This window comes from Anneissia japonica, unplaced genomic scaffold, assembly GCF_011630105.1.
Source record: "Anneissia japonica isolate Jap-2015-1 unplaced genomic scaffold, ASM1163010v1 scaffold287736_len1891122_cov214, whole genome shotgun sequence".
Taxonomy (NCBI): domain Eukaryota; kingdom Metazoa; phylum Echinodermata; class Crinoidea; order Comatulida; family Comatulidae; genus Anneissia; species Anneissia japonica.
This window is the reverse complement of record NW_022756106.1, coordinates 1173143-1187829: the sequence shown is the minus strand read 5'-3', so window position 1 is coordinate 1187829 and position 14687 is coordinate 1173143. Positions and strand designations below refer to the sequence as shown.

The window sequence follows — 14687 nt, the reverse complement described above, 5'->3', positions numbered from 1 at the left end:
CTAGTTTTTATCTACACTAATAAAATGAAGTATTTCAAATTGGCAAGAATTTCCATTATATTCTATTTTGGTGCTCACTTACATAGATACATATATTTTCATTATCATATATTACTCTACCTTTACTGCAGTATATAATAAAAGAACAGATAATTACTTAGCTAACAAAAGAACATTATATAACTATCTGTCTATACAAATAATTCTTTTACTATAATTGTAAATAAATTGATTAGACTTTCGTCACTGTGCCTAGCATGTTGGATAATGCCAGTGTGTGAATGCTAATGTTTCCAACTTTGACTGTATTATTAAGAACTGAGAGATATGCCAGTTGTATCTAATGCCAGGCGTACGTTAATCCATGGTGTAACTAGCGAGATGTCCAGACTAGGCGCTTAATGTAACATTAGCGTAATTATTCGTGCAAAATATTTGTATTCGTAATCACGCATTGTATTTCCTGTCAAATCCTGGCCGAGTTAAAAATCATTGATGCATAACTGCCGTACCTCAGTGGTGTACGCTAATCTGGGATCTGTTGGTGGATTATCATACACTAGTGATTGTTTGTTAATACTGGTGTCAACTCCGCACAAGTTCACACCACTTGATTAATGTTACGCTAGAGTAACTCATTGTGCCTGAACATAGCCTATAATTTACAAATATTGGCGTTAAAAGTAAACAAGGAAAACAAAGCAGAAACAAATATACTATAGATAGGCCTACACCAAGATCCATCCCTTACATCATAAGAAACTTAATAATAAAAATAATAATAATATACAATATTAGTATCCAAGCATTGCACTTGGGTTTTTCTTTTTACAGACTGGATATGACGCAATACTAGGAAGTGTATTACTGTCGAAAGGAAATTACAAACAGCAACAGAATTTGCAAATAAGCTTTACATGATGTCATAGTTTTGAAAACATGGTCAATGTTAAATTTTGGAATATTAAGACAGTCATTTACATAGTTTCATTTTCATAGGCATAACAATGTCTCTAATTTGTGTAAATATACATTAACAATAAAATTTTTGATTTGCGTATTTTGTATGTTTAATTAAGTTATTAGCTTTAAATTAACAGTCAAACGAGAAAATAGTTTTCTGTGCATGCACGGATCCAGTAGGCGGTACAGAGGCATGTGTGGCCTCCCACCCCACCCGTTTTGCTACTAAATTTTCAAAATTTCAATGCATACGGTACCGTATCAATGTTATGTGCTACTTACTTATCTATTCTGAAACTGTTGTGCACCCCGCCACCCTTCCCCCCCACCCTATTTGAAAGATTCTGGATCCGCCCCTGCTCTGCAATAGACATGACTTCTGCATACTATTCCGATTCTTTGCATTGTCGTGTAACTTGGCTGGTAATCAATTAATTGTTTATGTAGTTTGAAACGGTCTCTCATTAGAAGTAATTACATAATTTTTCTTTATAGGTTTATGTTGTATTATACCTTGAAATATAAAGACAACATAAAAATCAATTTTTATGACTATATTTCAAATTCTTTATGAGAAGGTCTTGGTAAGGTCTTGGTAAGTTATGAAAAGGCTAATGCTACAACTGGCTCAAGCCTGCATAAGTGACTCTTTCCTTTTGAAATTACTACTCATAACGAAAAACTAAATAATATTTCCTGTATTATTAAACCTTATAAAAAATTATCAATCTTGAAAACAACATTGTGGTCTCACATGTCATTGATTATACGCTTTATAAAACTACTAGTTTAGAGCGTGGACCACCAGGAGGGTGGATTAAGGAGAAAATTTGCCACCTGAAACCTAAGTATCTCTCATATTTTGACAGGCTTATATCTAACAGGGGTAATGAAAAAATTATCAACTTTGAAAATAACATTCTGTGATGCTACTGATTTTACAAATTTTTAAATTAACTTATAATATGGGTCACCAGGAAAATCGACAAAGGAGAAATACTTCCATCTGCCCAAGCACCATCCTTGTAAGATGTGGGTTGGAGGTTCAATCCCTCGCTATGCATTTCATATGTGTCCTTTGGCAAAGGAACTTTACCTACGGTTGTCTCTATACACAAGAGCACAAGGAAGTACCTGGTAGGTTCTAACACAAAATGTATTGATATAGAGTTCAACATTATGGAAGTCCTCCCAAGGGATCTTAGTGTACAGTAGATTCCACCCACATGCGGCACTTAGCGGCCACATTGGCATGAGCCACTAAATAAGTGTAACGCATTAATTATCCTTATTTGGTCGAGGCCAATGAAAAAAACAATCTTGTTCTTACAACCGATAAATCCGAAGAAATACAAAAAGGCTTAGTCTACGAGAATACTCAGAGTGGCGCCCTCATTTACACCATGTTAAACACTATATTCATAGTTTGCCATCAGCGTTTTTTTAACCTATACAAGTAGACTTTAGTAGACTGCATCCTTAACACCATAAGTAGAATTGATTTGATCTCAAATCCGTCTCCTCCTCCGTAATCCCAGTCTGTGTTTGTTTCAGATTTGAATTTTAAAGCCATTGTTCTCCATCTCAATTAAGACTTCTGAGACTTTGAAATCAGAATTGTCATATACAATTTCATCTATTTATGAAAAATTGCACAATAATCCCAACGTATGAAAAATATTGTTCTTAGCAATCAGATCTGAATTTCATTAAAATTGAATCCTACATAAATTGCGTTTGTTTTGTGTGCATGATTTGAGCAAATGTTAGAAGTATTTCATAACAAAACATATTAGGAATCTGTGTTTTATATCCAGGAACTTTTAGATTATTCTCTATGTATTACAAGCAGCAAATCTAGGATGTGTTTGCATGGAAATGCATGTCCCCAAAAAGCTTTAGGCCCCTGAAAACGTCGGGTGTGTTGGCATGGCGATGCATGCCCCAAAAAAGCTTTTGGATCCTCTGTTTGCCACCTATAATAGCTGGCCAAACACTGATCATGATCTTAGTGTACTTTTAAATAAATTAGTAAACAAGAGGCTAAACGAACAAGTTGTGACTGGCCTAATAATATAAGGCCCTAAAAATATCAGGCCATTATAATTAATACAAGCTTTAAATACTTATAATCTTAAAACAGAATAAAAGTTTCTTTCATTTATTTGTCTCAAAAACATTAAAATTTATAAGAACAGAAACAGCAAGGAACTAGCACAAAAGAACACGAGACAGGAACACTTCAAAAGTAAACTTAATCACTGTCGAGTTGGGGGGGGGGGGCACTTTGACAAAAAACAATGCTTACAATATAACAATTTTCTTACAGATAAAACATGTCAAGTTCTATATTCAAGAAAAATCAATAGTAAAACAAGCAAAAATTAAAAAAGTATTTAAAATATTAATATATTCTGATGATGAAGTAAAATTTACTTTTAGAAATTCAATTTTACAATTTCAAATTAATTTAAAGCAACTAAGTTAAAATGTAAGAAAACAAATAATCATAAAATTTCATAAAAGTTACAAAAAATATATAATTGATGCCCATTGCACTTTACACATTTGAGAAACATTTTAAAATATAATTATTACAATGATTGAGAATTAAAATATAAAATGTGTTATTAAAATTGTTTAAATTAATTCCAATACCTAAGAGTTAGAGTAACATTAAGCCTACTACATTTCTTTTTTCTTTTTATCTATGGACAGTGTTTTTACTACCTTTATTGTCTGACAGACCTTGAAGAAACAAAAACTCTCATACATCCTAATATGATGGGATGGAAGTTGATGGAAGTTGTTTTCATTCCGGTATTTGACCTAAAGGGCAATCCCCTACAAATGCCCAAGGTGTACCAGACTTAATGAACTTTTCGTAAGTTTAACTAATGCCCTTGACAAATTGCCTGAGTCATGGGTTACAGGGGGTAAAAACAGGGATTAGAATTCTCATAAGGGGAGTGGAAATTGGCACACAGGCTAAGTTTGTTCTCTTCTGCATACTAAACTTAATTATTATATTTGTTTATTGTTTATAAAATGATTATTTTTATATGTGTAAATTGTGTTTTTTAAACTAGCTTTTCTGTCTATGTCTCCATCCTTCTCATTATAACAATCAGAATTATTTGTATAAGAAAAAAATATATAATAATTCTATATTCACAAATGCAAGTAACATGTAAGACAAACTGAAGGTGGGCATACACTAAAAATATTGTCTGTCGGACTTAGCAGACAATTTGATCAGTATTAGTATATGACATCTTCATGCCTTCATATGGTGTGATATGACTTCATCATACTCAAATTTAGGTAAATCAGTTATGCTTTGCATTCCCTTTTTCATTAATCTTGAACAGAAACATACTTTTTGTTGTTTTATTATGGAATAAAGCTTACTTAAGTACTATTTGTCACATAGCTGTAAGTGTGAAAAAAGCTTTACTTATTATTAGACATTATAATCTGCTGGCATATCTCAATGAATATGTTTCAAATGTGAAATAAGACATGAAGTGAACAGACATCAAAGGTCAAGCTCAGGACACATCCTGAGAGGTTTGACCAAGGAAGTCATGGAACATTTCAGTGAGTTATGATCTACTTTTTATTGTCAGCATTGTAATGGTGAACCCAATACAGGCGGTTGTAGAAAGATGTGAGCCAGATTTGAAAGGCAGTGGATGGTAATGTAGTTTGTAGCTGTGGTGAACAGATAGTTACAACATGTTGAAAGATTGCTTGCCCAAAGTGCCTTCCTATTATCTACAGTATTATTCTTTTTTTTCTTCTCAGTAACATCTACAGGTCAGAGGCTGAATAATCAGATGTAGATTCTAATGACTAATAAGTATATTAGAAATTATATGACAGTTGCTACCATTCTATCCTATTATGATTGTAATAATGCATTTATTATTTGTCAATTATAATTAAATTGATCCTGGACATTATATAGCTTAGCAGAAATTACTGTAACATGTTTCATCCCAGTTACATTGTACTATTCTTAGTAAAAAAACACTGTTAGAGTTACACTGTACTTAATGGTACTATATAGTACAGTTCATTAAATTGGTGGTAACTACTGTGGTGAACCATGCAGATATTTGTGTCCATGTACATATTTCATCAAATTATTCTACCTATGAAATACAGGTTATAGTGACACGCAGTCTCTATGAAGGAGGTTATTAAGAGTGTTACGCTCTATGAATTTAAATAACCTTAAATTTCATTTTAAAACTTAATTTTATCCTTTTGTAATGATCCTTTTGCTTGTATTTCCCTTTTTGCAATTTTATTGCTAATTAATTTTATAAAGTATTTTAATGTATTTATGCGCTGTAAATCGTTCTTAGCTTTTGTAACTTTTACATTTTAAATGAAATGTTTAACAGAGATGGTTTATATATAGTTACATATTTTTATACTTGTATGTTTTATGTATTATTGTACTGCATTTGCTGCCAGGACAGCCCTTGTGACAGTAAATTTGCGTTGTTTTTGGGCCATCCGGCCAGTCTGCCATACAATTTTTATTGTTTTGACTGGTGAAATAAATGATATATGATATGATAAGCAGGGAATGCCTCTTGTCGGAAAAATTCCACAACATGGATGACATAATATTTTAAAATTATCATCATAATAATAAAAAACTATTATGACAGAAATAATAAGTAGATATACATATTTGAGAATATGTCATACAGTAACACTATCAACATCATTCTTTACACCACAAAGTTCATTAAAAATAATTACATTTCATGTCATTCTCATCGTCATAGAACAATGATTCACACCAGAAAAAAATAACACAAAAAATCAAATCTATGACATTTCTAAAACAAAACTTTATGGAGCTCAGACAGAGTTTTTGTTGTAAGTAAAAATATTCTGGAACTGGGAGGATTGGAACCCAGGAATCTCTATTGAAAGGTGACGATCTTAAAACTAAACCACAATAAATCAATTTACAATAAAATTCATTCACCACAGTATTTTCAAGTGAATATCCCATGCATTAGCAATTCCATTCCAGATCTCCACAGCAATAGATTAATTCAATTGTAGCAACAATTCCACCTACCAAACCAATCGAGATATCTTTTCAGATTTATATGTCAGTCAAACAAAGTACATACATTTAAAAGTCCTGCCCAGACTATCAATTTTATTTGACAAAACATGTGACATGCCTAAAATGATGCAAATATAGGCACCTAATGGCTATATATGGGCATACAAAATTTTTTTGTCAAAGAAAATTTGATAATCTGGACATAGCTTATCAAGTAAGAGCATTGTCCAACTTCTCCAACAGATATAAAAAGACATTTGTTATCTCTGAAAGGAGCATACACTACCAGATATAAAATCTGATTAAACATATTCTGTTGGGTCTAATAAAAATATTATTGATAGTGATGAATGACAAGCTTTTATCTAATTTGATTTGGAATTGAACACAAGCCATCCGATGAAGGGGGGATTGATACCTTGCATGATTTTAAAAGTATTAACTACTGCTATACAAAGGGTCAAATATCATTCTGAAAATTGAACAAACATCTTAAATGTCTACACACACAAGGTGAAATATAATAATGACATTTACAGAAAATCAATTCATGCGCCTGGTTTGCAATTGGACAGATAAAATACATAGAATTTGCAAACTTACGGTTTTCAATTTACGCTGAAGCTAAATCATCTTCGATAGATTTCAAATTGTTCTGGATAAATTCAATTTAGCATTCAACACAGGTGCCCACTCCTTCAGGTTTTAGTGCCAAAATTACCTCAGGCTTTTTTGGGGAGAAAGTTTACCAAGAAAAGCAATATGAGTACATAGAGGCTTAAGTGAAAAGATGATTTGGGTCCAGAGGGACTGCCACTAATGCATACCCCAAGGCAACATAAAAACATTAAATTTGGCAAATATATTCGCTTCCAATTTAAATATATGTCTGAGGAGATCTTGACACATGATGCAGAGAATGATAAAAAAAGTAGTACACTATAAGTGACCTTTCGAAGTTTGCTGACATAAATATATCTATAAACTTGAAATTAGGTTGAGGTTTTACTAATATAAATTATTCGTATTTCAAAAAGCATAATTTCTAATCATTACTCAGTTGCATTCTATCATAGTTGTTGTAAGTACTAGTGACTTTTTATTCTTAACTTTCCAATGATTTATTAGAATTGTATATGTTCACCATTTGAACACATCAAGAAAACAAATGTCATGTCACCTTATGATTATGACAATAAAGTTTATCCTATCTTAACTTACACTATAGCATTAACTCCCATAAATTTGATGTTCCAAAAATGCGAGTTGTGTATCCATACTTCAAGATGGCTGTCAAAGATTCAGCCAATCAAATTGTGCCAAGTCATTGTCAACTGCATCCTCAATAAAAAAAAGTTCCAAATACTGTTGTCTAGAACACCATTCCGCAACCTATTATTTGGGTCACGAAAAAAAAAAATGATGGGTCGTATAATCTCTTCAGATCGTGAAAACTTTGCTTGACACCAACGAAGACAAACAAAATTAAATTACAGCTACACGAAAGTGCAATTTAAGTGTGACAAGTGCGTCAGTTTACTTTTGTTATGCGTGCGTTATCACAGTTTCATGTTAGAAATATACTATCAAATCATTGGTACTTCAGGTATAACAACTTTAAAGTATTAGTTTTGTTCATTTCAATGTGTTAATAGGCTCCTTAGGCTTTCAGCTACAAACATTTTTTAAATTTAATGTGTCTAATATGTCTTCACATAACCCATAAAAATCATTAATTTTTAAAAGTGTTTAACTTGTTGAAAAATTTGATAACTTATGTGATTTTGTTACATGAGTAATTCAAAGTTATATTTTCATTTTTTGGATTTTGTGGGTGATAATATATTTGAATCATGTCAATTCACAAAAGAATCAAGTGGATGGTTCTTCCTGATATCCCTCGCGCGTATAAAACGACGGACGTTTTATTTACATTGGGTTTGATGGGTCGTGTCAGAGTGCTTGACATATAATTTGGGTTGTGGGCTAAAAAGGTTGCGGAACAGGGGTCTAGAAGATGACAACTTACTTTAATGATTAATTAAATGTTTAATTGAAATTTTCACGTTTTTTTTCATCAGATCTTACCCCAGCAAAAAATATTTCTGAGCCATATACTCCAGTATGACTAACATGCTTTATATTAAATCTCAGGATCTTTTAATAAAACCCATTGATTCCAGACAGAGACTGCCCTGAAGACCTAAACTTAACGAAACTACGAACATCTGCAAATGACACAAATGAAACCGTGCTAAGTGTAAAATGGGAGTTCACCTTGAACTCCGATACTAAAACACAAGCACATGGTTATCACCCCGGTTCGCATTCGGCTTTCCCAGTGTTTTTGATTACCCCTCTTTTCGCAGACCCATGGGATTGGACTTGCTCTCATTTTGGGTTTGATGTCTCGACTACAGGAGCCTTCCTTAGATGAATCATACAGTATATATTAATGTAGGCCTGTTCTTTCTTGTGGAAACAGGTTAGTCTCCTGCATTTTCCCTGGTAAATTTTTCCAAGTTCTTTTCTTCCTATCTATTTGATCCTATGTCAATTCCCTCTAGACTTTTTTCCCAATGATTGGGGGGGGGGAGGGGGCGGGAGAATAGCTGGGAGAAATAACAGCCAGGAAATCTAGCATTCATAATTTTGAATGCTAATGTATTAACTGATTTGATTGGTTGGTTATTTTGAGATGAAAATTTACTTGAATATACTGTTAATGTTGGACTAAACCAGCGAATACACACTTTTCTAGTCATTTCCAATAATTGTATCACCATGAAATACTAAAAACCATATTCATACAACATGTATTCTGGTATATACTCAACATAGAACGGAAGAAGATTAATATTTCATGATTAAAGTAATCACTCGTCATCAATGGAAAATTAAATTTTAAAAGTTTATGAATAAATAATGATGATGACACATTACCACCATCCTGAATCAATAGCTAATACTTAATTTTGTATAAGTTATTTATTATCCATATCTTTCTCAGACTATTCAAACACTTAGTATTAATCAAAAATGGTAAAAAAATTGGTAGTACAGTATGGATGTTTGGTAACCATGAACTTAAATGAACATAAATTGTATGTGAAAATTGCCAACTGTTGTGTAGTACAGTATGTTTAAAGGGGTAAGTGTAGCTTGTATTGGGAAAATATGGTTCAAAGGGGAAATTGAGATTTTAACATACACCAAATGATGAGGGAACCTTATCTGAATCTGGCAACTTACAACTTTCTTTCTGTATTAGCTTTAGGTACGTTGAGACGAAAGATCTTATTTTTTACAATCGAGGCAACAGAAGGGGGTTAGTTTTTCTGGTGTGTTTTCATTGAGGCTTTGAACGATCTTAGTTTTTACAACCGACTGAGGCAAAAGGGGCTAGTTTTTCTGGTAAATTTTAATTTCCCTACACATTTTTGGTATATTTTAATTTGCCTAAAATAATTGGAAACAAGGAGTAAAAAAATCTAAAACATTGCATAAATGTTGCATTAGTAAACTTAGTGATGTAAGACGGAAACTCCAAGTTGGGTATTAAAGCAATGACACCACCCACTGAAATTCTATTGAAATGAATGGATGATGGATTTTGATGGTGTGGTGATGACAAGCTCCAGTAAAAAGAAAAAAAAAATAGACAGTATAAAGAAAACCATAAAATGTCCCATGCAATATAGTTTTATAAAATTTGATGGTATTGGGGCATATTCAGGTTTTGAAATAATGGGATAGTGCAAATAGTTTGAGGATGATTTCATTGCGTGTGTCCACAGGGATGGCACTTCTCTCTGTATATTTCCTTGTCCAGGATTATAATATTCAGGTACCTGAATTTTAATGGCACTAAGTTACCTGCACGACTAGGAATGCTCCAGAAACTGGAGGATGCACCCGGTCGCCTGTGGCAGGAAAATGTGAGGTCTCACCACGAAATGAGACGCATCGTTGGTGAAATTATATTGAGATATTCACCAAAACAGGCCAAAGTCAACATTTTTACAAAATTTTGATTTTAATGTTTTTGAATAACTTGATACTTATATTTTATGATTGTGTACTTTTTAAGTGAATTTTCTTGCCAAAACAGTGTTCTCTGCACATATTCTGTAATTCTAGTCATATTATTTGTACAGGTTAGTTTATCTTTGAGGCTGATTTTCTCAAAATGTGGTTCTTATACACCTAAACTTTAAATGTTCACATCTCTGGATTTACTTATAATAGGGAAGCCATTCAAAGACCAAATTAAAACTTATCATGTGATCTACCCTAATATAATATAAACTCAATTTTTGAATTTCTAACCATGAGACTCATTTTGTGGCGAGACCTCACAAATGTGAAACATACTCCATTGTTCACTCCACCTAGGTAGGGGACCCGGGATTGCGCAAGGGCAGAGGCGAAGGTCTGTCTCTTATACACATCTAGATGTGTATAAGAGACAGGTATATATTAATGTAGGCCTGTTCTTTCTTGTGGAAACAGGTTAGTCTCCTGCATTTTCCCTGGTAAATTTTTCCAAGTTCTTTTCTTCCTATCTATTTGATCCTATGTCAATTCCCTCTAGACTTTTTTCCCAATGATTGGGGGGGGGGAGGGGGCGGGAGAATAGCTGGGAGAAATAACAGCCAGGAAATCTAGCATTCATAATTTTGAATGCTAATGTATTAACTGATTTGATTGGTTGGTTATTTTGAGATGAAAATTTACTTGAATATACTGTTAATGTTGGACTAAACCAGCGAATACACACTTTTCTAGTCATTTCCAATAATTGTATCACCATGAAATACTAAAAACCATATTCATACAACATGTATTCTGGTATATACTCAACATAGAACGGAAGAAGATTAATATTTCATGATTAAAGTAATCACTCGTCATCAATGGAAAATTAAATTTTAAAAGTTTATGAATAAATAATGATGATGACACATTACCACCATCCTGAATCAATAGCTAATACTTAATTTTGTATAAGTTATTTATTATCCATATCTTTCTCAGACTATTCAAACACTTAGTATTAATCAAAAATGGTAAAAAATTGGTAGTACAGTATGGATGTTTGGTAACCATGAACTTAAATGAACATAAATTGTATGTGAAAATTGCCAACTGTTGTGTAGTACAGTATGTTGATTCAGTACCTTAAAATGGCTTGTGAGCCAAGCTTATAATGAGACAGTAATGTTTAGAGGGGTAAAGCCTAGCTTGTATTGGGAAAATATTGTTCAAAGGAGAAATTTGAGATTTTAACTTACACCAAATGATGAGGGAACCTTCTCTGAATCTGGCAACTTACAACTTTCTTTCTGTATTAGCTTAGGTACGTTGAGACGAAAGATCTTATTTTTTACAATCGAGGCAACAGAAGGGGGTTAGTTTTTCTGGTTTGTTTTCATTGAGGCTTTGAACGATCTTAGTTTTTACAACCGACTGAGGCAAAAGGGGCTAGTTTTTCTGGTAAATTTTAATTTCCCTACACATTTTTGGTATATTTTAATTTGCCTAAAATAATTGGAAACAAGGAGTAAAAAAATCTAAAACATTGCATAAATGTTGCATTAGTAAACTTAGTGATGTAAGACGGAAACTCCAAGTTGGGTATTAAAGCAATGACACCACCCACTGAAATTCTATTGAAATGAATGGATGATGGATTTTGATGGTGTGGTGATGACAAGCTCTAGTAAAAAGGGGAAAAAAAATAGTATAAAGAAAACCATAAAATGTCCCATGCAATATAGTTTTATAAAATTTGATGGTATTGAGGCATATTCAGGTTTTGAAATAATGGGATAGTGCAAATAGTTTGAGGGTGATTTCATTGCGTGTGTCCACAGGGATGGCACTTCTCTCTGCATATTTCCTTGTCCAGGATTATAATATTCAGGTACCTGAATTTTAATGGCACTAAGTTACCTGCACGACTAGGAATGCTCCAGAAACTGGAGGATGCACCCGGTCGCCTGTGGCAGGACAATGTGAAACATACTCCATTGTTCACTCCACCTAGGTAGGGGACCCGGGATTGCGCAAGGGCAGAGGCGAAGGTTGACCCCTTTCAGATCTAGAGCTGTTAGCCACCACAACTCATTTATATTATTTTATTGTTAAATCATCATGCTTTTTGTTGTAAAGCATATGGGCCACCGCGCTGTACTGCACAGTATGCGATATAATCATCGGTATTCTGTTTATTGCCGCAGGTCCTTGTAATATTTGCAGACTTGTATAGCGCATAATACGTGGTCTGTAAGCACTGTATGAGATAGTTTTCATAGTATGCGCTATATAAATGTAAATTATTATTATAACATGCATTATGCATCCAATGGTCATGAATAAAATCAGAGCTATACAAGACAAACTTATCATAATTGTATGTAAATGTGATTTTCAAATAATTTTTTTTTTTTGGTAATGTTAGGAAGAAATAATTTTGGGCTTACAGAGATTCTAATAAACAATTCGCTGCCCAAGGTAATGCAGTCCAATTCAATATGATGCACTTGTTTAAAGAGTTTATTGACTTTTACTGATCTTGCTTTAATGCAACGACTTCCTATTGCTGATAAGAGGCATTTCCCTTTAACAATCCAAGTACATGTTCTTTCGTAATATACCATCCCCTAAGTCTAGTGCATTAGGATAAAATGCCGTATCTCAAGCTTTCACACAAATATAATTTTAAATGGAATAATAAAACCCTGTTTGTAAGTGCAGCAATGGGATTGTACTCTCAATATATCTTTAATTAATAAAACATTCCACAATTTTTTTCATTATAGTTTTTATTGTTTTCTTGTTTATACTTTTTATTCACATTTTGCCTCTTATTTTGCAAAAACTACAGCCACTTTTCATCTTTAAAATGCACCAGGAATGGTTGTGTAATCATATTTATCTGTGTGAATTCGTGATTTAGATGAATTTAAGTTTTCTCATTGCAAATATGCGATTATTTGATATACTGGTATGTTATTGCAAAGCAAAGCAATAAAAGTAGAGTTGTCCACCTTTTGCTAAAATACATATCTTATGAGGTTGATATAATAAAAATATTTAACAGCTTGTTTTTAAATTGGTCCCTGAAAATGTCGGGAAACACATTTCCGGGCACCTAATAAAATATTATTCCTTGGGGACCATGCAATATAACATGCTATTTTATCCTTTATTTCTGAATACATAATTTAAGCTGATCACTATATTTCAATTTATATAATTTGTGTTCTTTGTAACGTTTTTATATTGGACCATATAAACACCATCTGTCTATCAATGCCCTGGACGCCATAATAGCCATTCTATGTGGACCGTACGCCACATTTGATACGTGCAGACCGGCTGAACTTGACATGCATTTATATACCCTATCTATTAAAACACGCCTCTTCCCTGTAAATCAACCCTAGATTACCATAAACCCGGTTGGGGATCTCTACGATCAAATAATTAATCTTATTAGCCTGCACAGGAATATGTCTACAGCCATAATTGGTTGGTATACAGTGTACAGTACAACTTGCAATGTAGGCCTACTTTTGAAGTTAAGAGTATTTTGCTTGTGTGCGATAGCCACTGTTTCTAAACATAACCTCTACATCCTCCCTGTGCATATATTTTATCATAAATGAAAAAAAAAAATCCCTTAAAAAATTGAAATACTGTATAACATTTCAATATTCAAGATTTCTTTACTGTCCAAAGGATATTTCTGGCGGGAACAATTTCATTTCAATAAATAAATACAAAATAAAAACAGAGGTTAAAAAACATACTGCACACATAAATATATAAGTTAAGACAACAGTTAATAATAATGACAGTCAAGTAAAAAAAAAGTAAATATGTAAAACATGAAAAAAATAAATATAAATAATGGGAGATTTTAGTTTGTGCAAAGCATTGTGTGTTTGTCTTGTGAAAGCCAATTGTCACCTATTGCACAAATATGACAATGATATACTTACTATTGTCAATCCCTTGTACACATGTTGTGTGCCTAAATAAATTTATAAAAATAATGAAAAATAACTGCCTAAATATGAATCATTTATTGCCATAGCTATAAACAGGGGCAAATCAGACATGTCACAATGTTAATAGTGTGGATAGAGCATTAGGAATAAGGAAGGAAGGCATCTTAAACCTTCAAAATACATCTTCACCAAAAAGCATTTTAACATATATTTTGTAACCCATATTAAGTGACATTTATTTAACTAAAGCCCATTAAGTGCACATGCTGTTTTCTAGGCTGGGGTCACGATCAGTAAAACCTATGAAATGTTCAGGGATAATTCTATTAGCTGACTAGAACAATCTCATTATGAGGTCAACATAATATAAGTATACATATGCTTATATATGTTTTATATATACATAAAGTAAATATAAAATATATAATACAGAACATATCAAATATGACCAGATGTTCTGATGAGGAGTATTTCTAACCAACAAAGATTGTCTGAACCAAGACTTAAACCAAGATCTTCTGTTGTTCATTCGATAATTAAAGACACGTTTTGTTCCATCCAAGCCTCCAACTATTTCTTTTATCTACTGTATATCTATATATCTATAT

The 14687-nt window shown here is 32.7% G+C and overlaps 1 long non-coding RNA gene across 3 annotated transcripts in view; it reads right to left on the bottom strand.

The window, feature by feature from the left end:
* Positions 1–4777: 4777 nt before the first annotated feature.
* Positions 4778–14687, bottom strand: part of LOC117123940 — a 46424-nt gene continuing 36514 nt past the window's right edge. For all 3 annotated transcript variants that reach the window (XR_004447907.1, XR_004447905.1, XR_004447906.1), the window contains 2 exons: positions 14071–14102; positions 4778–7453 (listed from right to left, as the gene is read on the bottom strand). This is a non-coding gene — a long non-coding RNA (uncharacterized LOC117123940). The remainder of the gene's footprint in view (positions 7454–14070; positions 14103–14687) is intronic.